Below are 25,745 nucleotides of genomic sequence, written 5' to 3'. Positions count from 1 at the left end.
TTTCATGATGTAGCAACATCAAATATCTTGGCAGACCAGCCCCTAATTCGCATCCATCGCAATGCAGGTGGGGCAGTGTTGTGTCTAGCTCCAGGGATGAGGTGGAGTTAGTGCTCTGCCAAAATCTGTCCTCCAATTTCCTGAAAGTTGTCTCCCCCATGAATTCCTAAAGACATCATCCTCATTCAGGATGTTTTATAATGTATGTCTTTGATGGTTTTGAGCTTACCTAATCACAATGCATATACAGTGGAGGTGACAAATAGATTTAAGGTATTAGACCTGATAGACAGAGTGCCTGAGGAACTATGGACGGAGGTCCATAACGTTGTTCAGGAGGCAGCAACTAAATCCATCCCAAAGAAAAAGAAAGGCAAGAAAGCAAAGTGGCTGTCCGAGGAGGCTTTACAAGTACCTGAGGAAAGAAGGGAAGCGAAAAGCAAGGGAGAAAGGGGAAGATATATCCAACTGAATGCAGAGTTCCAGAGAATAGCAAGGAGAGACAAGAAGGCCTTCTTAAATGAACAATGCAAAGAAATCAAAGAAAACAATAGAATGGGAAAGACTAGAGATCTCTTCAAGAAAATCGGAGATCTCAAGGAAGTGTTTTGTGCAAAGACGGGCATGATAAAAGACAAAGAAGGCAGGGACCTAACAGAAGCAGATTAGATTAAGAAGAGGTAGGGATGTACAAAAGCCACTTACCTGGTCCCGCAGCTTGCTTCGCGGTGGGGAGGAGGCGCATCGGTTCACCCCCCAAAGTTCAGGCCGGGGGGGAGGCGCCCTGCCTCGCCCGGCCGAAATTCAGGCTGGGGGGGGGGAGGCGCCCTGCCTCGCCCGGCCGAAATTCAGGCCGGGGAGAAGCGCCCCGTCTCCCCGGCCGCGAAATAAAAAAGAAAATGTAAAAAAACACACACAAACACACCCGTGATACGCTACGTAACGCAAATAGCGTTGCCCTTATTTTCGCCGTAGTCTACGTAAATCTTTACGTAGACTACCCGGGCCCAAATAAGGAACGCAAATGGCGGCGCCCATGGGTGCCACCATTTCAATATGCACTTTTTTTTTTTTAAGTCCCCCGTGGTAGGCTACGTAACGATTTACGTAGCCTATCATGGCTGACTTTGGAAATCTAGCCATGATAGGCTATGTAAATCGTTACGTAGCCTATCATGTGTTTTTTTTTTCTTTATTTTGTAATGGCGGCGGCGGCCGGTCAGAAGACCGGCCGCCGCCCCCGCCCCTGCCGAACCGCCCCCGCCCCTGCCGAACCGCCCCCGCCCCTGCCGAACCGCCCCCGCCCCTGCCGAACCGCCCCCGCCCCCGCCGAACCGCCCCCGCCCCCGCCGAACCGCCCCCGCCCCCGCCGAACCGCCCCCGCCCCTGCCGAACCGCCGCCGAACCGCTGCCAAACCGCCGCCATGACCCGCCGCCGAGAGGGACATTCAAGGGAGGTAAGTCCCATCCCGGGGGTGGAGCGGGGGGGCAGAGAATTTCACCGCCAATTTAGGGGGGCCGAATGCGTTGGCATTTGGCCTCCCCAAGATTCGTGGAGAAATTCTCCGCCATCCCTAAGAAGAGTTGGAAAGAATACACAGAAGAACAATACAGGAAAGATCTTAATGTCCCTGGTAGCCATGATAGTGCGGTCACTGAACTTGAGCCGGACATCCTCGAGAGTGAAGTCAGGTGGGCCTTAGGAAGCATTACTAACAACAAAGCTAGCGGAGATGACAGTATTCCAGCTGAGCTATTTGAAATCCTAAAAGATGACGCTGTTAAAGCGCCGCACTCAATATGCCAACAGATTTGGAACACTCAACAGTGGCCACAAGACTGGAAAAGGTCAGTTTACATTCCAATTCCAAAGAAGGGCAATGCCAAAGAGTGTTCAAACTACCATACAATTGCGCTCATTTCACATGCCAGCAAGGTTATGCTCAAAATCCTACAAGCTAGGCTCCAGCAGTATGTGACCTGAGAACTACTGGAAGTACAAGCTGGGTTCTGAAGAGGCAGAGGAACTAGAGATCAAATCACCAACATTCGCTGGATCATGGAGAAAGCAAGAGAATTCCAGAAAAACGTCTATTTCTCCTTCATTGACTACGCTAAAGCCTTTGATTGTGTGGGTCACAACAAACTGTGGCAAATTCTTAAAGAGATGGGAGTATCAGACCACCTTACCTGTCTCCTGAGAAACCTATATGAGGGTCAAGAAGCAACAGTAAGAAGCAGACATGGAACAACTGATTGGTTCAAAACTGGGAAAGGGGTATGACAAGGCTGTATATTGTCACCCTACTTATTTAATTTATATGCAGAGTATATCATGAGAAATGCCGGGTTGGATGAATCACAGGTCAGAATTAAGATTGCTGGGAGAATTATCAACAACCTCAGATACGCAGACGATACCACCCTAATGGCAGAAAGCGAAGAGGATCTAAAAAGCCTCTTGTTGAGGGTGAAAGTGGAGAGTGCAAAAGCTGGTTTGAAACTCAACATTAAAAAAACTAAGATCATGGCATCTGGCCCCATCACTTCCTGGCATATAGAAGGGGAAGAAATGGAAGCAGTGACAGATTGTATTTTCTTGGGCTCCAAGATCACCGCAGATGGTGACTGCAGCCATGAAATTAAAAGACGCTTGCTCCTTGGGAGGAAAGCTATGGCAAACCTAGAGAGCATTGTAAGAAGCAGAGACATCCCCTTGCCGACAAAGGTTCGTATAATCAAAGCTGTGGTTTTCCCAGTAGCAACATATGGCTGTGAGAGCTGGACTATAAGGAAGACTGAGCGCCGAAGAATCGATGCTTTCGAACTGTGGTGCTGGAGAAGACTCTTACGAGTCCTCTGGACTGCAAGGAGGTCAAATCAGTCAATCCTAAAGGAAATCAACCCTGAGTGCTCATTCGAAGGACAGATACTGAAGCTGAAGCTGAAATATTTTGGCCACCTAATGCCAAGAGAAAAGTCACTGGAAAAGACCCTGATGCTGGGAAAGATTGAAGGCAAAAGAAGGGGCCAGCAGAGGATGAGATGGCTAGATAGCATCACCGATGCAATGAATATGGACTTGAGCACACTCCGGGAGAGAGCGGAGGACAGTAAGGCCTGGCGTGCTATGGTCCATGGGGTCATGAAGAGTCGGACACGACTTAACGACTCAACAACAACAACAACAACAACAAATTACAGTTAGCTTCCCAGGCTGCCTGCACATCCTGATCTGAAAAAGCCCTATGGGAGGAATTATCTCAAGGTGCCTTAGACAGGACTTTAATTGAAGTGTAGAAAGCTGAGGAGGCTACAGGCTGCCAGAGAGATGATTGTACAATGAAAAACAGGACACTTGTGCTTACTCGTCAGCCACCTTCTAAGTAAGGTAAGCCCGTGAAACCCAAACCCAACCCATGAGAATTTCTCTGAAATTACTTTACCATTGAGTTTCTTTTCGGAAGCAATTTCTCTTCTATCAAATTGAATGAGAATGTCTGAAAAAAAATGTAGGAGAAATTTTTGGCACAGCACTAGTTTCCTACCTTTTGTGCAGTTTTTCTCCATCCTAAAAGGTTGAATTGCCTCTCTTAAGTTACTGACAGTAAGAGCTTTACACTAAAACATGTGGGGATTTCTTGCCATTTTGGCTCTGCCCCTTTTGCCCGTCTACAACTGGAATGTGATCCCTGAAAGCTTCTTCAAAATGGAATCTGGCCCTTGGCCTGAAAGAGATTCTTTTCTCCTGTTGAAAGGTAACTGGCTCAAGGTCATCCAGTAAGCTTCAAGGCTCATGGGGGTCATCAAACCCAGGTCTCCCCCAGTACAAATCCTAGCCCAGCTTTTTCCAGCCTGGTCCTCTCCAGGTGTGTTGGATTGCAATTCCCCTCTTCCCCAGCCAGCAGGTGGGGAAGGATGCTCCAGCCATTACACCAAACTAGGGCTGGGTGAATATGTCGGGTTTGCTTTTTCCCAGATTCACTATGTTTCCATCTCAAGTTCTTTCCCTCCTGAATATGAAGAACTTCATAAATTTTGACAAATTCTTATCAAAAATGAACTGAAATTAAATTCTCGCCCATACCAGGCAAATTCAGTAGGTCCAGTTCTTCCCTCAACAGAGATGACTGTGCTGTGCTTGCCTGTCATATAGCTGTTAAAGATGAGGATCCTGCCAGAAAAAAAGAGGGGGAATTGGGGGAAACCCTAATTCAACACTACCATGGTTAAATTCACAAGGAGTCAACACTTTTAAGAGCTAAGCACTCAAAACCCTGGGCCTGGGATGGACAAATCTGTCAAATTTGACAGTCTTGTTTTTTCCCAACATTCCTTTTTTAAAATCTCAAGTTCTTTTTGATCTAAATTTGGAGAACTTTGCAAATTTTGGTAGATTCTCATCAAAACTGTACTGAAATGAAATTCTCGCCTATCCCTACACCAAACTATCTCCGCTGATTAAGTGGAGTTGGGGTACAGTAGCTCCTTGTTAATGGCCATCAGTGACCTATAGCCTGTCTTGGACAATGGTATTTCTTTCTCACAGGCCCTATGTAGTAGGCTTGTTGTTGTCTGCAGACAGCCCCTAACCTAAAACAGCTACTCACCAGCAAGAACAGGCCACATAACTGGCCCAAATGCCAGTTCTGACCCAAATCGAACCGGGCAACACTGTCACAGGACCTAAAAACAGCAGCCAGAACACTTGCTCATTCACCTATTTTATCTTCCAGTGTCATATATGCTATCATATATAGCACTATCTGTCCTGTTGCTACATCGGGCAAACTCATCAGATTTAGCACACAAGAATAAATGGGCACAAATCTGACCTCGGAAAGGGCAACATTCAGAAACCTGTCAGACAATATTTCAGTCTCCCTGGATGCTCTGCTCCTGACCTGAAAGCTGTCATTCTTCAGTAAAGGAATTTCAAAGGAAACTCCAGTGTAAAAGAACGGAATTGGAGCTAATAACAAAGTTTGATTCTGTTTGTTTGGGTCTGAATAGAGACACTACAAGTGTGAATTTACTCAGCCATGCTGAGAGGATTGTTATAATCGATTACTGTTGTTTCGAGTGAGGGATGGGGAACCTTTTTTGGCCCAGGAACCAAATTCCAATTTGGGAAGGGTCTTGGGGGTGCTCCTTCCAGCAGTGGCCATGGCTAAGTGCGCAGGGGTGGGGCCAAGGGCAGAATAGGTGCAGCCAAAGCCCAGTGGGTGTGTTCAGATAGGATTCGTACCAATTTGGACATTTGTATGCCACCAAGCATACAAAGCACAGCTCAAGTCTATCCATGTCTACTCAGGATGCAACAGCTTTCAAGCATACAAATCATAATTCAATTCTATGCATGTCTACTCAAAAGTAAGCCACATAAACTGAGCACAGAAGTAAACCACCAAAGCAGGCTTTTAAAACAGAAGCCTCTGGTTTCCACACTTTCCTTGGAGGGCTGATTTACATTCCTTGCACTTTGAATACCCAGAACAGGATATTTAAAGTTTAAATGCCTTTACATCCCCTCCTATCCTTGATCATGGATTGGAGATAAGAGCGGGTTTCCCTGGACTGTGCTGTCTTTCTTCAGCACTCAGCAGGGAAAATAACAGCTCTTATCTCTGATCAGTGATCGAAGAGAAAAGGGGGGTTGCACAGGGCTGGAGGGAGAAGTGGTGGGGCCTATGGCTTGCCGGCCAGATGGGGGAACCCCCATTAGCTGGATCTCACCCATGGCCTAGAGGTTTCCCACCAGTTTTAAGTAGTAACTCTGCTTATTTTGCATACAGTTAAGCTGCAATGCTGTAATCTGCATTAATTTGCACATTCTTAAACATCTGGACAATTGTTTTAAAATAAATATATGCATACTGTTGAATGCATTTTATCTCCAAATATATGCCTTAAATTTATTTTTGAACCCAAAACTATGTTGCAACTGCATTGCCTTAATATGTGTTTTTGCTAATATGGTAACTTAGAATTAGTATGTTCAGTTAAAAAAAAAAATGCCCTCGATCATGTGGTATCATATTTATTTGTGAATTAGGGCATTTCTGCACAATACTTTTATTGTGTGTTTGTGATTAGTCAGGCAGGGTATTTTGCAGATCCTTTACATGACATCCTCATCCTCCAGGGTCCCTCCCGTGCTTTCTTGCCATTATAGCTGTACAAGTCTCAACAGATATAATGCAATAAGAAATTTATCACAGTTTGAAGCACATTTCCATTGAATTTCCGGAATCCTGCTGTATTGTAGCACCATCTAGTGTCTGTATAATGAAACATATAGAACTTGACAAGAAAGAAAACCCCTCAGAATAAACCATGTGTAAAGGAAGTGATTATAATCCTGCAAGGAATCCAGAAGGAGAAGCCATGGTAAGGATGCAGGATTTTAGCCTCATGAGGAGAAGCCCTTAGTACAGGAGAGAGAGAGAGAGAGAGAGAGAGAGAGAGTCTGAACTATACAGAAAAAAATGCTTTTTACACTCCTTATTTCTTTCTGTGTTGTTCCACAAAAGTTTTGGAGTTTACTTCAACTGCTTAAGGGTGTTTTTGGTTTACTAATCTGAAAAACTCCTTCATGGATCACTGCCTTGTTGTGGCCAAGGGGCTTGTGTAACTCAGTGAAGCCATAAGCTATGCCATGCAGGGCCACCCAAGACGGACAGGTCATGGCAGAAAGTTCTGACAAAATGTGGTCCACTGGAGAAGAAAATGGCAACCCACTCCAGTATTCTTGCCAAGAAAACCCCATGGAACGTATCACAAGGCTAAAAGATATGACGCCAGAAGATGAGCCCCTCAGGTTGGAAGGTGTCCAATATACTACTGGGGAAAAGCAGAGGGAATTTCCAAGTAGCGCCAGAAAGAGTGAAGCGGCTGGGCCAAAGCCGAAAGGACACTCACTTGTGCATGTGTCTGGTGGTGAAAAGAAAGTCCGATGCTGTAAAGAACAATATTGTTGAGGAACCTGGAATGTCAGATCAATGAATCAAGGTAAGCTGGAGGTGGTCAAACATGAGATGCCAAGATTGAACATCAACATCTTGGGAATCAGCGAACTCAAATGGACTAGCATGGGCAAATTTAATTCAGGTGACCATCATATCTACTACTGTGGGCAAGAATCCCGTAGAAGAAATGGAGTAGCACTCATAGTCAACAAAAGGGTGGGAAAAGCAGCACTGGGGTACAATCTCAAAAATGATAGAATGATCTCAGTACGAATCCAAGGCAAACCATTCCACATCACAGTAATTCAAGTCTATGCCCCAACCACTGAGGCCGAAGAAGCTGAGATTGATCCGTTCTATGAAGACCTACAACACCTTCTAGAACTAACACCAAAAAAAGATGTCCTCTTCATCATAGGGGATTGGAATGCTAAAGTAGGAAGTCAAGAAATCACCGGGATAACAGGCAAGCATAGCCTTGGTGTACAAAATGAAGCAGGACAAAGGCTAATAGAGTTTTGCCAAGAGAACACGCTGATCATAGCAAACACTCTTTTCCAACAGCACAAGAGGCAACTCTACACATGGACATCACCAGATGGTCAATATCGAAATCAGATTGATTATGTCCTTTTCAGCCAAAGATGGAGAAGCTCTATACAGTCAGTCAAAACGAGACCTGGAGCTGACTGTGGCTCAGATCATGAGCTTCTTGTTGAAAAATTTCGGCTTAAATTGAAAAATGTAGGGAAAACTACTAAACCATTCAGGTATGACCTAAATCATATCCCTTATGAATATACAGTGGAGGTGAGGAATAGATTTCAGGGATTAGACCTGATAGACAGAGTGCCTGAGGAACTACGGACAGAGGTCTGTAACATTGTTCAGGAGACAGCAACTAAATCCATCTCAAAGAAAAAGAAAGGCAAGAAAGCCAAGTGGCTGTCTGATGAGGCTTTACAAGTAGCTGAGGAAAGAAGGGAAGCGAAAAGCAAGGGAGAAAGGGGAAGATATACCCAACTGAATGCAGATTTCCAGACAATAGCAAGGAGAGACAAGAAGGCCATCTTAAATGAACAATGCAAAGAAATCGAAGAAAACAATAGAATGGAAAAGACTAGAGATCTTTTCAAGAAAATCGGAGATCTCAAGAGAGTGTTTTGTGCAAAGACCGGCATGATAAAGGACAAAGAAGGCAGGGATCTAACAGAAGCAGATGAGATTAAGAAAAGGTGGCAAGAATACACAGAAGAACTATACAGGAAAGATCTTAATGTTCCTGATAGCCATGATAGTGCAGTCACTGAACTTGAGCCGGACATCCTCGAGAGTGAAGTCAAGTGGGCCTTAGGAAGCATGACTAACAACAAAGCTAGCAGAGATGACAGTATTCCAGCTGAGCTATTTAAGATCCTAAAAGATGATGCTGTGAAAGTGCTGCACTCAATATGCCAACAAATTTGGAACACTCAACAATGGCCACAAGACTGGAAAAGGTCAATTTACATTCCAATTCTAAAGAAGGGCAATGCCAAAGAGTGTTCAAACTACTGTACAATTGCGCTCATTTCACATGCCAGCAACATTATGCTCAAAATCCAGAGATGGGAGTACCAGACCACCTTACCTGTCTCCTGAGAAACCTGTACAAGGGTCAAGAAGCAACGGTAAGAACAGGACATGGAACAACCGATTGGTTCAAAATTGGGAAAGGAGTACGATAAGGCTGTATATTGTCACCCTGCTTATTTAATTTATATGCAGAGTACATCATGAGAAACGCTGGGTTGAATGAATCACAGGTCGGAATTAAGATTGCCGGGAGAATTATCAGCAACCTCAGATACGCAGACAGTACCACCCTAATGGCAGAAAGCGAAGAAGATCTAAAGAGCCTCTTGTTGAGGGTGAAAGCGAAGAGTGCAAAAGCTGGTTTGAAACTCAACATTAAAAAAACTAAAATCATGGCATCTGGCCCCATCACTTCCTGGCATATAGAAGGGGAAGAAATGGAAGCAGTGACAGATTGTATTTTCTTGGGCTCCAAGATCACCGCAGACGGTGACTGCAGCCATGAAATTAAAAGACGCTTGCTCCTTGGGAGGAAAGCTATGGCAAACCTAGAGAGCATTGTAAGAAGCAGAGACATCCCCTTGCCGACAAAGGTTCGTATAATAAAAGCTGTGGTTTTCCCAGTAGCAACGTATGGCTGTGAGAGCTGGACTATAAGGAAGACTGAGCGCCGAAGAATCGATGCTTTCGAACTGTGGTGCTGGAAAAGACTCTTACAAGTCCCCTGGACTGCAAGGAGGTCAAATCAGTCCATCCTAAAGGAAATCAACCCTGAGTGCTCATTGGAAGGACAGATACTGAAGCTGAAGCTGAAATATTTTGGCCACCTAATGCAAAGAGAAAAGCCACTGGAAAAGACCCTGATGCTGGGAAAGATTGAAGGCAAAAGGAGAAGTGGCCAGCAGAGGATGAGATGGCTAGATAGCATCACCGATGCAATGAATATGGACTTGAGCACACTCCGGGAGAGAGCGCAGGACAGGAAGGCCTGGCGTGCTATGGTCCTTGGGGTCATGAAGAGTCAGACACGACTAAACGACTCAACAACAATCAGAAAAAAGTGGTCAAGTGAGGAAGACAGAAATACAAACTTAGTTTGAACTAACAGTTGAGTCTGCATTATGAATTTCCCAGAGCATGCAGTTTTTGGATGTCAGATTAGTTTAACTGCTGCAAAGTAGAGTTACAAATTGTTCATGATTTTCCTCTCAGATATATTAGAGTCTTTGAAAAGAGACATTTTAACTGTACAAAATATCTTCTTTAATATCTGTTCCAGACAGAGGGGGAAAAAAAATTGTTACAACCTTGGCCCTGGTTTGACACATGCAAAGAATTAATAGCTTCAGTTTCTTTTCCCTTCTCTTAAAGGTGGTAGCAGTTCACCCTTTATGCAACACACATCGTCTCTATAAAAGGCCTTTTAAATATTATATATTGTGGATTAATATTCTACATCATTTAATACCCTTTCTTAAACTAATGCCAACCCTGTAGAGTATAAAAGGAAATTAACGTATTTTTTAAACAGCTGCCAAATTGAAACACCAAATTAAAATGGCACCCTCTGAAATTGGCCTGCTCCAGTGAACTTTTCCTGGAGAAAAAAAAAACAATGGTCAAATTAAGGATGTTTTCACCTCCCATGAGTACCCTGCCCACACTGCTGCCTCTTTTAAATGGTTGTCATTTCTGAAAAAAACAGTTGAAATTATCACTGCTGTATTCTAAATTTGAGAGGAAGATAATTCCAGCCTTTCAAAATGTGTTGAAAATTGAAGAAAATAATTATTTATGTTTTCAATGGCACCATTTAAAACAGTAAACGAGATCTGTAACAGCTGTTTAAATGAAAGCTTCAGATGTTTGGGCTTGGAGCCTGTCCTACCTGATGAGCTTAATACCTATTTGGAATAAAACCAGGGGCAGTCTCCAAGCGGGCCATTCCACAAGTGGGGGCCACCATCAATTCCATTCCACAGGCAGCACCCACTGGTTGTGCAGCAGGGATGTAGCACTTCTTTTAGGAAGCCCTGGAACAAATGGAAACACTCATTTCCGGATCGGGATGGGTTGGTGGAGCTCCCTTATGTGAACTCTGCCCTGTTCCAGAAACGAGTGTTTCCACTCATTTCTGGTTCCTAGAGGAAGCACTAAATCCCTGTTGTGCGAGTGGCGGGTGCCGTTTGTGGAACAGTTTGCAGCGGCCCCTGCTTATGCAATGGCCTGCTTGGATACTGACCATAGTGCACATATCAAAATGTTTACACAAGCTCAAGTTTAACTAATGAGGAAGGCCAGATCTTCCAATATCTAACAAAATACTGTTGAATTATACTGTTATCCGTCCTTTGTTTTAACAACATTTCATAAGTTTGAGGAACTGGGGCGGGGGGGGGGGGTTGGTTTTTTTTTTTACCCTTCAGGTTATCTTACAGGTAAACTGTTAAAATCCAAATACAACAGAGATGGTTGTTGTTAGTCCAAGCAATCTATGGCAGATTGGCATGCCTGTTCTAGACAGGATAACAATTTTCCTGAAAGTTTCTGGGAGTAGTTGTGTACCTGGTTTTGCTTCTGGATGTCCAGGTGGTACTTGTGGCGCTATCTTACAGATATATCCACTGCATCAACTACGTTCCTTTCTGGTAAAAAAAGAAAAGAAAAAAAGTCACATTCATATATATCCTATAACTTTACAGGTTGACTTGGTTGTATTATATTCTGTTTGGAGCTGCTGATTCTCCTGAAGGAACAGCTGGTGCTGAATTTTGCCACCCTACTTCTGGTTGGAGTTAGGAGGAGATAATATCTCTCACAAATCATTTCACTAGCTGCCAGCCTGCTGCCAGATCAATTTAAGGTCCTGGTTATGACTTCCAAGTTCGAAATGGCCTAGGCTCAGCATATCAGGTACATATGTGAGAAGGCATTATCCACCCATTCACTGAGGTCTGCCCGTTAAGGCTTTGTTTTAGTTCTTTCTGAGGATGGATCATTGAGCACTTAGAAGAAGGCATGCAGTGACTTCACATTTCAACTCTGAAATTGTCTCAGTTAAGGTTGCTGTGAAAAATCTTTAGGCATCTAGTCAAGATGTTTCTCTTCATCCAGTCTTTTAACTTCAGTTAAGGTGCAATCCTGTGCATGTTTAGACAGAAAAAGGTCCTACAACTCCCAGTATTCCCCAGCCAGCATATAGTATTTCATATATGCATTATTTTTACCTGATATATTAATTTCTTGGGACTCTGCCTTCCAATTAGACATCAAAGAGAAATCTAGTTGAAGCAATAGCCCAAGGCTGGCCATGAGTGGCATTCATCCAGCAAATAAGCTACAAATGAGTACAATCCCCACGTAAATTAAGTCTGCTCCTATCAGCTCCTTTCTACTATTCTACTTAGTCTCCTAGAGTGAACATATAAGGAGTCCTAAGCCACCCTGACCAATGTCATATTTTGATCATCTGTCAAGCTGTAAGGACAAGAAAAGAAAAAAAACAGATGTCATAAAGTCTATAAAAAGGCTCTTCCACAGAGAAGATATCCATAGGTTTAGTCTGCAATCCTAAATACTTAAATCCTAAATCCTAAATACACTTAGTAAGCCACATTAACCACACTGGGAACAAGTTCAAAGTAGATATGTATAGGACTGAGGTGTTAGAGATATTGTGATATGTGGGCAGTGTCAGACTTTCATTAGGAAGAGTAGGTCCTTATTCCCACATAACCATGAGAATTACTGGTTGCCCTATCCCAGACACTGCTTCTCAATTATGGGTGCTTGAGAATTTCATTTGTTCCACATTTTTTAGCAAACCATTCCAATTTTCACTTCCTTGGCAAATATGCAGATTGGAACACAATTATGTGTTGCTTTTTTCCACAAATATTGCAATACAGTTCTGAGCTCAAAAAATGTACCAAAATGCCTATAACAGAATGTATCTGTTTGTGTTTAAATGCAACTTTTTGGGTAGGCTTTTTTAAATGTGCTGCTCGATGCAGAAATGAGATGGAATATAAATGAGATGAATGAACTCATGTGAAACTGACATGGAGCAGAAACAGACCATCCTGTATTCTCATCCTAATTTACCTCAAGAGGTAGCTGTTAGGATAAAATGAGATAATCCCCATCTATAGTACCCCGACCTTAAAGGATCCACAGGATATAAATATGGGGTTTCCCCCCCCCCCCAGTCTACCTCCTTCCACAATCTAAAAATTACAGAGAAATCCCTTCAGGTTGCAATCAAGGCTAGCTCTAGTTAAACCTGGTTCAAATGAAGTAGTGGTTACACTGCACATTTTGGAATTAGAAGTAGGGATGGGTGAATCTGTCAGTTTTGGTTTCTATGTTTCTCATTTTTTCAATCTTAAATTCAGTTTGTCCAGAAGTTTGAGAAAAAAGTTCTCATGAAATTCATATGGACTTGTATGTGCATTTCTCATAATACATTATTTTAATGAAATTTTGTCTAATATACACATTTTGCAAGCAATTTTCTTAATATAATACAATTATAGAAATAATTAACATAATTTGACTAATATATGCGTGTGTGCATGCACGCACTTTGGAAAATTCCATTGCAAAATTCAGAGTAGTGTGACCTTCAAAGGATAACTATGTTTCCGTTTACATACTAGTTCGAAACTGTGAAATTCAGTTAATTAAAATGAGAGTCAAACAAACTTCTCCTCCATCTCTAATAAGAAATGACCAGTTATGAGAGATGATCCTATTAACAGTGCAAGTCTATGCATGTCTACTTTGAAGTAAGCCCCATGGAGTTCAATGGAACTTACTCCCATGAAACTGTGCATAGGATTGCAACCTTAGTTGTTTTAGCTGGGTCAGTGCAAAGTGATTTTGCTGCCATAACTTAAGTGGACAAATAAAAAAAACTTGCACAATTACACCCTTGTTTATATGATTGTATGATATTATTTGGGGATTATATTTTTTTATATTTTTGATGTACACCACCTAGAGAATTTTGATTCAAGGGCAGCATAGAAGTACTGTCAATAAATAAATGTTTTGATTGAGAATTGGTGCCTCCATTTGATCACTGGAGAGAATGTGTGGGACAGCTACCAGGCTCCTAGCCTAGGAAGAATTATTTATAGTTGTCAGTTGACAGAATTGGTGCCTCTGACATAATATATGTCTGCTGTGATTTGCTATGATGCCTTTTAAAAGAGCTGCTCCAATAATGCAAATTGTGCTGGCCATAGGTATAGGTTCCATGTCAAGGTGCTGGTTCATAGAATTGGTTCTTGCTGGGTCATGAACCCATCAGCCACCCTGTGCACTTACACAAGAGAACATGAGAGGTTCACCAGTCATCTCTGCCAGGGCTCTAAATATGAAATAAAATAGGATGCTTTCATGGAATCAAATGTAAAACAATTGTCAAATCATTTCAGTTGATTAATGTCAAACATATAATTTTGATAGAGTTCTTTTTTAATTCTTTATTTTTATACATACCATATACATAAAAACATTATCTACAAACAGTATAAACACTAAATTAATATCAATCAAATTATATAAGAGGTTGCTATATAATGAAAAAAAACTCTACAAAATACTACATATATAAATTGATCATTAAATTAAATATGCCCCTGCCAATTCTCCTGCACCGCACCAGTTCCCAACTGCAAGCGGCACCCACCACTTGCAGAACAGTGATTTAGAATTTCCAGGGACAACCAGAAACAAGAGAAAATGCTAATTTCTGGAACAGGGCAGGTCAGCGGAGCTCACATAAGTTTCCCGCTCATTTCCGCTTGTTTCAGGTCTTCCTCTGGAAAGTGTTAAATCTCTGTTGTGCAAGTGGTGGGTCTCACTTGCTCAGTATTCTTGCCAAGAAAACCCCATGGAACGTAACACAAGGCTAAAAGAGATGACACTGGAAGATGAGCCTCTCAGGTCGGAAGGTGTCCAATATACTACTGGGGAAGAGCAGAGTGTATTTCCAAGTAGCGCTAGAAAGAGTGAAGCGGCTGGGCCAAACCCGAAAGGACACTCAGCTGTGGATGTGTCTGGTGGTGAAAAGAAAATCCGATGCTGTAAAGAACAATATTGTTTAGGAACCTGGAATGTCAGATCAATGAATCAAGGTAAGTTGGAGGTGGTCAAACATGAGATGCCAAGATTGAACATCAACATCTTGGGAATCAGCGAACTACAATGGACAGGCATGGGCAAATTTAATTCAGGTGATCATCATACCTACTATTGTGGGCAAGAATCACTTAGAAGAAATGGAGTAGCACTCATAGTCAACAAAAGGGTGGGAAAAGCAGTACTGGGGTACAATCTTAAAAATGATAGAATGATCTCAGTACGAATCCAAGGCAAACCATTCAACATCACAGTAATTCAAGTCTATGCCCCAACCACTGAGGCCGAAGAAGCTGAGGTTGATCGGTTCTATGAAGACCTACAACACCTTCGAGAACTAACACCAAAAAAAGATGTCCTCTTCATCATAGGGGATTGGAATGCTAAAGTAGGAAGTCAAGAAATCACCGGGATAACAGGCAAGCATGGCCTTGGTGTACAGAATGAAGCAGGACAAAGGCTAATAGAGTTTTGCCAAGAGAACACGCTGATCATAGCAAACACTCTTTTCCAACAGCACAAGAGACGACTCTACACATGGACATCACCAGATGGTCAATATCGAAATCAGATTGATTATGTCCTTTGCAGCCAAAGATGGAGAAGCTCTATACAGTCAGTCAAAACAAGACCTGGAGCTGACTGTGGCTCAGATCATGAGCTGCTTGTTGCAAAATTTCGGCTTAAATTGAAGAACGTAGGGAAAACCACTAAACCATTCAGGTATGATCTAAATCATATCCCTGATGAATACACAGTGGAGGTGAGGAATAGATTTCAGGGATTAGACCTGATAGACAGAGTGCCTGAGGAACTATGGACGGAGGTCCGTAACATTGTTCAGGAGGCAGCAACTCAATCCATCCCAACGAAAAAGAAATGCAAGAAAGCCAAGTGGCTGTCTGAGGAGGCTTTACAAGTAGCTGAGGAAAGAAGGGAAGCGAAAAGCAAGGGAGAAAGGGGAAGATATATCCAACTGAATGCAGAGTTCCAGAGAATAGCAAGGAGAGACAAGAAGGCCTTCTTAAATGAACAATGCAAAGAAATCGAGGAAAACAACAGAATGGGAAAGACTAGAGATCTCTTCAAGAAAATCAGAGATCTCAAGGGAACATTTTGTGCAAAGACTGGCATGATAAAGGACAAAGAAGGCAGGGACCTAACAGAAGCAGATGAGATTAAGAAGAGGTGGCAAGAATACACAGAAGAACTATACAGGAAAGATCTGAATGTCCCTGATAGCCATGATAGTGCGGTCACTGAACTTGAGCCGGACATCCTAGAAAGTGAAGTCAAGTGGGCCTTAGGAAGCATTACTAACAACAAAGCTAGTGGAGATGACAGTATTCCAGGTGAGCTATTTAAAATCCTAAAAGATGATGCTGTTAAAGTGCTGCATTCAATATGCCAACAAATTTGGAACACTCAACAATGGCTGCAAGACTGGAAAAGGTCAGTTTACATTCCAATTCCAAAGAAGGGCAACGCCAAAGAGTGTTCAAACTACCGCACAATTGCGCTCATTTCACATGCCAGCAAGTTGATGCTCAAAATCCTACAAGCTAGGCTTCAGCAGTATGCGAACCGAGAACTACTGGAAGTACAAGTTGGGTTTCGAAGAGGCAGAGGAACTAGAGATCAAATCGCCAACATTCGCTGCATCATGGAGGAAGCAAGAGAATTCCAGAAAAACGTCTATTTCTGCTTCATTGACTACGCTACAGCCTTTGATTGTGTGGATCACAACAAACTGTGGCAAATTCTTAAAGTCATGGGAGTACCAGACCACCTTACCTGTCTCCTGAGAAACCTGTACGAGGGTCAAGAAGCAACAGTAAGAACCAGACATGGAACAACCGAGTGGTTCCAAATTGGGAAAGGAGTACGACACGGCTGCATATTGTCACCCGGCTTATTTAACTTATATGCAGAGTACATCATGAGAAATGCCGGGTTGGATGAATCAGAGGTCAGAATTAAGATTGCTGGGAGAATTATCAACAACCTCCGATATGCAGACGATACCACCCTAATGGCAGAAAGTGAAGAGGATCTCAAGAGCCTCTTGTTGAGGGTGAAAGAGGAGAGTGCAAAAGCTGGTTTGAAACTCAACATTATAAAAACTAAGATCATGGCATCTGGCCCCATCACTTCCTGGCATATAGAAGGGGAAGAAATGGAAGCAGTGACAGATTTTACTTTCTTGGGCTCCAAGATCACCGCAGACGGTGACTGTAGCCATGAAATTAAAAGACGCTTGCTCCTTGGGAGGAAAGCTATGGCCAACCTAGACAGCATAGTAAGAAGCAGAGACATCACCTTGCCGACAAAGGTCCGCATAATCAAAGCTATGGTTTTCCCAGTAGTAATGTATGGCTGTGAGAGCTGGACTATAAGGAAAGCTGAGCACCGAAGAATCGATGCTTTCGAACTGTGGTGCTGGAGAAGACTCTTACGAGTCCCCTGGACTGCAAGGAGGTCAAATCAGTCCATCCTAAAGGAAATCAACCCTGACTGCTCATTGGAAGGACAGATACTGAAGCTGAAGCTCCAGTATTTTGGCCACCTAATGCGAAGAGAAAACTCTCTGGAAAAGACCCTGATGCTGGGAAAGACTGAAGGCAAAAGGAGAAGGGGACGGCAGAGGATGAGATGGCTAGATAGCATCACCGGTGCAATGAATATGAACTTGAGCACACTCCGGGAGAGAGCGCAGGACAGGAAGGCCTGGCATGCTATGGTCCATTGGGTCACGAAGAGTCGGACACGACTGAACGACTGAACAACAACAACAACAACTGCTTGCACAACAGAAGTTACGGGCACAAGAGAATTGGCAGGGCCATAAGCACCCCGTTGGATACTCCCCAAAATAGGGTAAATAAGATAAAGTATCACATACTACTCACCTTTATACCAATAATTTAGGAAATAGTAAAGCAGGAATATATACTCATCTCTATACCATAATTATTTTTCCAATATTCAGTCAAAGGTTTCCAATTCACCATACATTTGGGACAGAATTCTATATTATTATTGTGCTTTTCTCTTGCACCATCTATTTACTGGTGCAAGAGTATAACAACCTTTCTATTTATATTTTGATAGTATATGGTGATATTTTGTTATTTGTGTAAGTTTGTTACATTTGTTTCCCAATGTTCACGGCAATGTGCGTAAGTTTTCTCATTTTATCGTCACAATAACCCTGCAAGCCTGAAAAAATTGTGATTTGTTCAAGACCACCCAATGTGACTGTGTAGGCCACATACAACATTCTGCCCATCATACCACTAACAATGAAACATTGCACAATTTCAGGAACTTTGTTTGAAGTTTTCTACACAGGGTTCTGAGAATGGCTCCTTTAAATGCCTCAAGCTTAAGTAAATAATTTCTTACAAATCAGCATTATATAGCAGTCTTTAGTTAACAAAAGCAAAATGGCATTTCCATCAATAGAGGTTTTTGCCTGGATAAGGGCTCATACAATGGCCCAAATGCCAGTTTATATGTTAATTCTAATTTTTTTTATCACTCAGTACGGCACACGTATCATAAAATGCACAATTTATGTAAATATTTTCAGTTGTGCTCAAGATTATGAATTCAAACAAGCAAAAGCTATTATCTAAGCCCTGAGTGTATTTTATTTTTCTGTTATCCCTTTCCCCCAATTTATTAGAAAGTATACATTTATTTCAATTCTCTTTCAAGAAGTGGTTTGTTGTCTTGCTTTGAAAGAGTGAAAAAGTCATTTTATATCAGATCAGCACAATCTGTCCCTTTCCTCTTCAGAACTTTAGAGAGAAGGAAATATTTATTGCTCTTTTTTGTCTCTCCAGGCTACCCTTCAGGTTCAGGCATCTTTTTGAAAATGTACCTATTGGCCATTTCATTCCTGCAAAATGGCTTGACTTCTCAATTTGAAGGTTTCCTGTAACATGAATGTCTGTGGCATGACACATTTCTCAGCACTAGATTAGTAAGGGGGAAATAAAAAGGTAAAGGTGTCCCCAACCAGTCGTGTCCGACTCTAGGGTGTGGTGCTCATCCCCATTTCTAAGCCAAAGAGCCAGCACTGTCCGAAGACGCTTCCGTGGTCATGTGGCCAGCATGACTGAACACCCAGGTGCACAGAACGCTGTTACCTTTCCCGCCGAGGCGGTACCTATTTATCTACTTGCAATTTCTTGCTTTCGAACTGCTAGGTTGGCAGGAGCTGGGACTGAAGACGGGAGCTCACTCCGTCACGCAGCACTCGGGTCTCGAACTGCTGACCTGCTGACCTTCCAGTCTGCAGTTCAGCGTCTTAACCACTAAGCCACCGCGGCACAAGGGGGAAATATTGGACAGGAAAACAGATACTTCTTTAAAATAAAATAAAAGGGAGGCTTGGCATAGTTTATCTGTAGGAAAGAAATGGATTAGGTTGTGTATAAACTGGCCGATGTTATTATACAATATTATAGTATTTCAACTTTTTTGAATTTCTATTTAATTCAGTCAATAGTTAGAATGATGTAGACATATGTTAACTTGCCCCAACTTGCATTTAAACTGGATTCCTTATGCAATATATGAACCTCTCGGGTGTACACATCACACTAGGCCTTTGGGGAGGGATAATAGCTCAGAGAACTCCAGAGCAGCTTATCTATGGTTCCCAGACAACCTGTCATCTAGGCAGCTTGTAGGGTAAGCAGAATTATGCTTCAGTTTAGCAGCAGAACTGTCAGGGGTCTTGAGATGGTTTTGGCCCGATAGACCTCCCTTCCTATTTCCCATCATGAATGTTGCATTCCATCTGGCTTGCATGAAGAGAAATCCTACCCCCTAGGGACAATTTCATTTGGTGCTGCCTGGCAGCATACCTCCTGTGGGTTTCTTTCCCTGGGCCTATGAAAGCCCCATAAGTACAGCAGCATAAGGTGGCAGGAATACCAGTGAGATGCGGAGAGGCATTAACATCATGTTAACGCACCAAGAGATGACTTAATTGCTTTGCATTGTATTGTTACAATCTGTTGCAGGTTTTGATCTTTAAAATATATATGATGTCTTCCATGCATTAAGTCAGGATGGCACGCAAAGAGACATTATCAGGAGCCACTCCAGAACTATAGAACTCAGTCACCGTAAAGTCTGAACCAAACCAAAGTATACTACTCTGGGGCTAGATTGCAGTGCCAGCATCAGGTTTTGGAGGGCCCATGGGCAAGACACCCTCAATGGCACCCCTCCCTCTTCCTTCCCACTGCCATTGATTCCAGTTGCTATTGCTCTTCATCCCCTTTCTCAGCCTTGGTCCCAATTGCTTGTTTGTTAGGCAGACAGCCAGTGAGCAGGTAGGCAGTGGCATGTACTGCTCCTCATCCTTCTCACTGCTATCATTCCCTGGGCCAGAGTGAGAGGCAGGCAAACAAGTGGGTTGCAATGGTGAAGAGGAGCAACAAGTCCAAGGGGCTCTTGTCAGTGGGCCCTTGCTAGTTTGTGGGCCCTCAGCAGGTGCCCTACCCTTAATGCTGGCCTGAGGTTCAGTTGATAGAAGGTTGTGAGGTACACCACTGAACTTGTTTTGAGCTCTTTTACCTAAATTTATATGTATTTATTTGTGATATTTATATGCCACTAAATATAATAAAATCCCTAAGTAGCTTATACATAAATATTAAAACTGCATTTGAAATACAATATTAAAAACATTTACAATTACAGTCAGAGCAATACACGGAGCAGTTGGATGGAGCAGTGTGATTAATTTAGGGAGCAATCCTATGGCTGCTAGACAGCAGCTAGACGGCCATAGGATATCTTGTTATCCGGGAACCGACCTCGGAGCCCACGCAGAGCAGAACAGCCCCATCCTCCATACTCACAAGAGGAGCATGGAGCAGCTGAAAAGGGGCGTGTCTGGGGGCGTTCCAGGGCGGGGAGGGCGGAAATGCCTGTACGACATCTCCAATGTGTCATACAGCAGCCTACTCCCCTGCTCCGTCCTCCTGCGGCTAGACAACCACAATCGGCTGTGTAGCCGAAAATGCAGGGCAGGAGAAGCATGGAGGGAACGCTCCCCTCCATGCTTCTCCTGCCCTGCATTGCATAGGCAGTCACCTCCAAGTTCGGAAGCGGCCACCTATCTAGATAGGAAGGTGCCCTTAATTACAAAGTGGATTTTCAGGAGGCATTTGAAAGATGCCACATTTTCTGCCTCCCAAACTGCATGGGGAAGGATTTTCCAAAGGGCGGGCACCACTACCGAGAAGGCTACTGAGAAGCTGTAAATGTTAATACAGCTTTTCAGTTAGCTCTTTAGCAACATGTGCAGGGAGAGAAACCTATTCACCAGGGTGAGATCGGGGATGGCTGAAAATTTGTTTCATTTTAGTTTTTGGTAAGAACTTCCCAGATTCATGCATTTCTTCATAAATTGCACAAAGAACTTATTTAAGTTATTAAATAATTCAACGTTATTAAAAATTCAAATATGGAGAAACAGCAAAATGGACATATTTGTCCATTCTGGCAGAGGGGTTTCTTTAGGTGCTTAGCCTTAAAAGTCCGTTTTTGAAGGCAATTGAAGCCAAATTGTGAATATTATCTAGCAGTTGGAGAGAACAGAACTCTCAAAATGCAATATCCCTCTTCAGGTGGTAGAAAATCATCTTCCTCTAGTGGTAGACTCTGCCCTGAATAACTAAATACAGTGGGCTGTGCCCAACTCTGCCAGAGTGCTAGCCGGACCTACCACTAGCCCAATGGGGAGCTACTAGATCCTGCAGCAACTGGAAGGAGCAAAATGCTGATTTCTTGAATGGGGCAGGTCAGTGGAGCTTGCAGAAGGGACCTCTGCTGACCTGTCTCATTCTGGAAAAAAAGAGTTTCTGCTCATTTCTGGGATTGCTGTTGGAAGCACTAGTTCCTGTTGTGCAAGCGGTGGGTCCCACAAGCGCAACAGAAATGGCTGCCAGTTCATTTCCAGGCCCGATTCGAAGTGCTGGTATTAACATTCAAAGCCCTTAATGGCTTGGGGCCAGGTTATCTGAAGGATCGCCTCCTCCCATATGTGCCTGCCCACACCTTAAGATCATCCTCAGTGGGCCTTCTCCATGAGCCCCTGCCAAAGGAAGTGAGGCGGGTGGCTACTAGGAGGAGGGCTTTTTCTGCTGTGGCACCCTGGCTGTGGAATGAACTCCCTAGTGAGGTTCACCTGGCACCTACATTGTATTCTTTCCGGCGCTAGGTGAGGACCTTTTTATATTCCCAGGCATTTTAGCATTTTAGCTTTCTAGACTTTTCGCTTTGCTGTTTTAAATCTGTATTTTAAATCACTGCATATCTGCTAGGTTTTATTCTGGTTTTAGTCTGGTTGTATTGTTATCCTGTGGTTTTAATGTTTTATATATTTTGTATTGTTTTATTGTGTGCTGTTTGGTTTTAATTTTTGTGAACTACCCAGAGAGCTTCGGCTATTGGGAGGTATAGAAATGAAATAAATAAATAAATAAATAAATAAATAAGAAAGAAATGACCAGAGCAATGTTGCAGTATTGGATGCTGCCCAGTATTCCCCAAGGCCACTAGGTCACACTACACAATTTGGCCTCAACTGATTTTTTCTAGTGCACCAGCTAAAATTAATATCCAGCTTTGCTAAAGATTGCCATGTTGTTCTTCACTTGTGCTCTCTGCCTACCTGTAAACCTGTGTGTTTTACCCAACCCAAGGCAAATGACAGACCTGAGCCTACAGCCAGACTTTATGCTTTCAGAAATGGGTTCAGCCGTTGCTTCTTTATCCTAGAATTCTAGGTGTATTCTGCTACCTGTGACATCTACTGCTACCATTCAGTCTGCAGTCTCCATTCTGAGGCCAAGACCAGGTCTACACTTTATGTCATATTGATACGATCCCATCATGGTGATGCTATATCCTTCTTGTGCATTTACATCTTGTAACACACACAATGACGTCTATTGCAGTATGTTAGATAATACGGAATAAAAAGTGGGAAATAACACTAGAAAAGGGGTATATGAAATGTGTAATGTGCCCCAACAGTTATCAGTGCACTTCAATACCGATTGAAAAAAGCACTAGTGTAGATCTGGCTGAGTCTAAGCAGCAGGCCTCCACTTAGATGGCCACAACATCTGGCTAACGTTTATACTTCTTTTGTTTTCTCTTCCCCCCACCTTCTGCATTTTGTACTGTGAAGAGTTGGTAGTAGTAGTGGTGGTGGTGGTGGTGGTTATTACATTTCTATACTGCCTGTAATGGCCCCAGGCCTGTAACCAAGTTACCAGTAGTTCTAGAGGGTCCTAGAGATCCATAATGCTCTCTGCTTTGGTTCATTATTAGTGTAATTCTCTTGCTAGTGGGCCTCTTGGCTGGTAACATGAGTCAAAGGTCGATATCGTCGCCTCAGCACATTCCATGCTAACGAGCTCTGAACCATTTATCTTATCAGGGCCTAGGATGTGCCTGAGAAGTGAGGCTATGTTTATGCTAAGCCAGAGGTGTCTGTGCTGGGAAAGTTCTGATTGTTTTCCTTTTGAAACAACCACTATTAGTCTGTGCTGGGAACGTTGCTGATGAACGCTAATTAACACTTGCTTCTGTCATGCTGCCTCACTGCTAACATGTATGGTATAAAACCAATTTTATCCCTTGGCCCTGGGTTCAGAGAAGCTGTCTGATCCAACCATTGGGTACGCCTGTGTGCTGTAAGTACTCAATAAAGTCTTCTTGGAAGCAAACCTGGATCTGGCTTATCACTATCTCGGCACCTCTAAAACTTGTCAGCCCATGGCCAGGGCAATACACCACCTCATAGCCAAAGCTCTCTGGGTGGTTTACAGAAGTTCTGGAGAACTCAAAAACTTGCACAATCTTTTGTGGCATTTTGGTTGGTCCTAATAAAGGTATTGTCAAATTGTGGATTTTTTTCTTCTTACGGACCAGCATGGCTATGTTATCAGTTTTTTTAGGATGGGATCTGTTATATCTTACTCCATCAGTACCTGACAAACATTACCAGGGATATTATGGGACTACCACAGGCAACTCACAGGACTATGAGCAGCACCTGATGGCTGAGTTTATATCTATCACAGAATAGCTCCTTAATCTGTTTGTAGATTTAAGTGTTCTTACAGCTTTGAAGTCTTTCTTTAACTAGTCACGACTGGTAACATTTTGGCTCTTGTTAATGCAATCTCTTTGTTTTTTTTCAACAACAGAAATAATAATAAAAAATAATTTGTCAAAGTGCTGGTTATATATAAACAGTCAGTTATGGTAATAAGGTTCAAGGGAGATGGTGGGAATGGTTGCCCTGAAGGCATACTTCTAAAGTGTGAAATTACATGGGAAATAAGTTAATGGAATCACTAAGATTTCTATCCCAGGGTATATTAAAGGCAATCAGAAATGGTGGGTGGGAGAAAAATAGTAGGTCTCTCCATACCATTCAGAAATGTTTTAATATCCAACCAATAAAGTGTTCACACATTTGGGGCAAGATCCAATTCTAGTAGACTTGGGGTTGCTTCTGACTATGGATGTCTGAATATTGTGAAATCCATTCCATCTGTGTTTTGTGGGTTGTCAGGTTCTTTTCATTCCATTGTCCATTCATTGACGGAACTGGATTTTTCCCATTTCTCCAAATTTGCACAAATTCACACTTGCAAAAATGTGCAACCCCCAAATGAACATCCCCTCCCCAATTTGCAACCCCCTCGCCATACACTTTTTCATGCTTTAGCCTATGGATGAGATGCTCATTTTCAGCTTTTTTAATGTATTTTTTCCATGACTAAATTTGCCTAAAATCCCAGAAAGTTTTTTTTAAAAAAGGTATGCAAAATCCGTGCTGATCTGCAGCATAATCTGTGGGTCAGATTCATAGAAATCTGAAACCATTTCATTCTGTTGCAGATTTCTCCAATGTCCCTACTTCTGACAATAAGTTTTACTCTTGGAATGTGTCCACACATCACTCCCACTATAAACAGGGCCAGCTCAAGACATCAGACATATGCTGCCTTATCAGGACAAGATGGTGCCCTTCCCATTCCATGTACAACAGCTAAATGGACTGGCAGTTGAATCTTTCTTCAACAGTGGCAATGGGACATCATCATCCATCACACTGAAGGCAGCTGGCTAGCTTAGGAGGCACAGGAAAGGCTGCATGGCCCACAGCTCTGTTCTCCAGCATCTCACTGCCACCTCTAAGCATCTGCCACCTGAGGCAACTGCCTCACTCCGCCTAATGGCAGGGCCAGCCCTGATTATGAAAATGGTAACCTCTGAAGGACTTTGTAGCATGTCTATCTGATGGATACAAAAACCTATACCTATAACCACTGCTAGGATTTTCAGTATTTCTATTAAATCTGCCCACGTGGGGGAGAGCCTCAATTTCCACAAACAATGGACCTAAGTAAAATTGATTGAACTGAGGCTCTTCCAGAATAGCCTTGTTGAAAAAAAATAGTTGTATTTTTCTGAGCAGCATATGGTCCCAAGGATTATTTTTTGTCAATGTTAACTGGAGGACAAGAGGTGCTAGGGCAGAGATAGACTCCATTGGTGAAAGTGAATGCACATTTTCAAGTTTGTTTGTTTCCTTTCTAAAATCTCATTTTAGAAAAACAATGAAAATGTAATCTGTTTGTTAAACACCAAGATTCAACTGGGCAAAATGGATGGAGCACACCTACCACTGTATCAACAGTAGGGTGTAATATCTGAACTTCTGGAATAGTCAATAATGTACCTGCTTGTTCCAGTTATTGCTTATGTCACAGTTTAGTCCTCATGGACATGATCCGGCCAAAGTTTCACATCAATTTCAATTGGAAAGAGTTGAGCATATAGCCAAGTCTAACACTGAAACCAATGCAGATTAAGTGTCTCACTTTGGAAATATTGCAGCCTATCCTTTTATTGGAAAAAATATTTTCTGGCCCTTAATTATATATTTGAGAGAGGGAAAAACTATGGCATTTTCATCAATGATAAACTCTTTGTGCATTCTTCACT

General features: G+C 42.6%; 1 protein-coding gene across 2 annotated transcripts in view; it reads left to right on the top strand.

Moving 5' to 3' along the window:
• Positions 1–25,745, top strand: part of EDIL3 (EGF like and discoidin domains 3) — a 424,305-nt gene that overhangs the window by 241,375 nt on the left and 157,185 nt on the right. The gene's annotated exons all lie outside the window — the stretch shown is intronic.

The sequence above is a fragment of the Heloderma suspectum genome, chromosome 2 (genome assembly GCF_057233095.1).
Source record: "Heloderma suspectum isolate Gila_16-S chromosome 2, 16-S_ref, whole genome shotgun sequence".
NCBI classification, from domain to species: Eukaryota; Metazoa; Chordata; class Lepidosauria; order Squamata; family Helodermatidae; genus Heloderma; species Heloderma suspectum.
This window is presented reverse-complemented; position numbering and strand designations above follow the sequence as displayed.